This window comes from Brassica oleracea, chromosome C2 (assembly GCF_000695525.1).
Source record: "Brassica oleracea var. oleracea cultivar TO1000 chromosome C2, BOL, whole genome shotgun sequence".
In the NCBI taxonomy this organism is placed as follows: Eukaryota; Viridiplantae; Streptophyta; class Magnoliopsida; order Brassicales; family Brassicaceae; genus Brassica; species Brassica oleracea.
Window position 1 is genome coordinate 32,015,683 of NC_027749.1, and position 2,567 is coordinate 32,018,249.

Genomic DNA, 2,567 nt, shown 5'->3' on the forward strand with positions numbered 1-2,567 from the left:
CATATTATATTTTCATTTAGTTTTATTTTCTTTCTTTTAAGATTTGTGTTCTATTTGTTTTTCTTCATTATACTTATGTATATATTTTTGTTCTATATTTAAAAAATGTTTGTAAGAGAGATTAACAATAAGAATCAAATAAATGGAGAAGTAAGCTTAACTTGCTTTAAATTATGTTTTCATGCATCATTATCTCATGAAACTCAAGGCTACAATTTTCTTAAGTAGTTTTAGCCGGCACTAAACGTGTAATTGTGCTTTAAATGCATGAAAAACCCAACGCATCCTAAGTCTGAAATGACATGGGTGCAGATTAGGCTATCGCTGGTATAACTTGTGATCTTTAATGCAATTTGAATGTTTTATCAGGAATTCAGCACACTTTGCCATATTTTTTTTTGTTGTTATTCGATTATAAGTTTGATACGAATCAATTCTATAATCAAACTTGCAAGGGAAAACATAATGAAATGGTTTGGTACATAAAGTTGTGCTACGTAATTAGCCCTATGTTATGCTTGAGTTGTAGCCTTTAAATAGAATAATTGTTCGTGGTGGTCAACCTCAGTATGGCCAGGAAACTCTTATGCCTCAGTTTCTTAATAATTGAATGATTAATGAAATATGCTTATATTGAAAGACTAAACACATACATGATGCTAAATTTTTATTTTTAAAATGGGTGCTAGCTTCTAAAGCTTTATTTAGCAAGCAAAAGTTGTGGTCAAATAAGGAATCTGCCTAGAGCTAAACCATTTGTTTTTTATTAGGTACATTTTCACTATTTTGTAGCAGAGTGTTGGTGGAAGAGAAGCCACCCACATTTTGGCACACTTTATATTGACCTTCACCACCTAACAGCCTGAGAAGTGGAGTTGTTTAGGTTTAGGTTCAAAGCATCGCTTCCCTACAACTTCAAAGCACACAGCATATCAGAGTGCAGAGACAACGACTGCATTTTAAACAACATGTGAAAAGGTTAACTATAGCACCACATTTAGAAAATTTTGGGAATAAAAAGACATACGGCCAAATCTTTGTGTCAATCATCATCCCAAAGAATAAAACACAGCAACAGTTCTCATTTTACCTTATAAATAGAAGCGAAAACCTTTGGTTGTGATGTTTAGTAGGATTTTACACCCTCAATATGTTATATACAGTAAAAGCCGAACACAATTTGTAATAACATAAGTCATGGGAAAAAAACTAAAGCCCACAACATATGAGTAAAGTGACTGAAGCCATACCTCAGTGTTGGCATGCACAACCTATTGAAGTACACAAAGTAACAATGAGTTAGATCTGTGTTGGATGCTCCTGACAGTATGATCAATAAAGTAGTGTACTAAATCAACTCATGGAACTTTCCTCCATCTAAATTCCTGCTCATATGTCCAAAAAATCAAATTTTCATGATCAAAGTGTTTCTTAAGATTAATCCATGCCCTGAATACATATATGTAATGGTTGCAGTCATACCTTATTTACTGCCAAGATATGAGGGAGTAATTGTAGGGGCACCATCACCGGCAAACTTGAACTCCTACAAGTCCTTGCAGTTCAACCTTGACGTCACCCAAGCCCATGTGATCTCCATGGTAAGATGATTCAACGTTTCTCCAGACAAATCTTAGCGTCAAGGAGCAGCACCACAGCGTTTCAAATTTCTAGCTTCCCAAAACCGGAGCAGTCGCACTTCGGCGGTGGAAGTACAACGGCCAGACATTAAATCAGCTGGTAGGATAGATGAGTTTGCCATTCTATTGAAAAGAAGGTTCTGGTGTTTTTGGAGTTGTGAGGATGAGTTCTACGGGATGAAAGTTTACCTTTTTAATAGCTGGAGATATACCGATTTGGTGAGAGTCAAAATGCATTGAATGCGTTATCGTTGATGGAGTGGGGATAAAGAGTTAAGAAGGTCGTCAATGGCGTTGCTTCAGTGCTTCGCGTAATGGTTGCCTCCAGAATCTACACCGTCTATTGCCCTAATTACAGAAAGAAGAAGATGATGCTATGAACCTACGAATCTATAAGAAGCAAGCGTTGAAGAAGGAGATATAAAGAAGAAGACGACGACAAGAACCCTAGTAATCTGAAACAACCATTGTTGGAGGGGAAAAGCTCCAGCGGTCGACATTCGGGTAGAGGTGTCAAATGGGCGGGCCGTCCAATGGTTGTCCATGTCCATATACAAACGGGCTTAATATGGACAAACTCATTTTTTCCATTGGTTTTTATTGGACAAAATGTGGGAGACCATTAAGAAAATGGTCTTTGTTGGTTTTGGGCTTTATGGACGTGGACTGTCCAATGGTCACAAAACCTAGGGTTTCTAAAATTTAAGTTTTTTTGCTAAAATCGTAAAATCGATTTTTTCGCTTAAATTTTGATATCAAATTTTCCCGTCAGAACCAGAAAATCGAGTTTTTCCGCCAGAACCGCAAAATTGAGTTTTTCTTCAAAATGCAAAATCGAATTTTTCCGACAAAACCGGAAAATCGAGTTTTCCTGCCAAAACCGCAAAATCGATTTTTCTCGCCAAAACCGAAATTGTTGTACTTATG

The 2,567-nt window shown here is 36.6% G+C and overlaps 1 long non-coding RNA gene across 5 annotated transcripts; it reads right to left on the reverse strand.

The window, feature by feature from the left end:
• Positions 1-611: 611 nt before the first annotated feature.
• LOC106322851 lies at positions 612-2,138 on the reverse strand. Of its 5 annotated transcripts, none has more exons than XR_001266545.1 (3): positions 1,830-2,138; positions 1,483-1,698; positions 612-1,385 (listed from the first exon to the last, which is right to left on the reverse strand). It is a non-coding gene; the product is annotated as an uncharacterized LOC106322851 (long non-coding RNA). The 5 variants fall into 5 exon arrangements; XR_001266546.1 differs by having other exon boundaries at positions 1,483-1,737; XR_001266544.1 differs by having other exon boundaries at positions 612-913; positions 1,251-1,385; positions 1,483-2,138.
• Between the last annotated feature and the right edge of the window lie 429 nt (positions 2,139-2,567).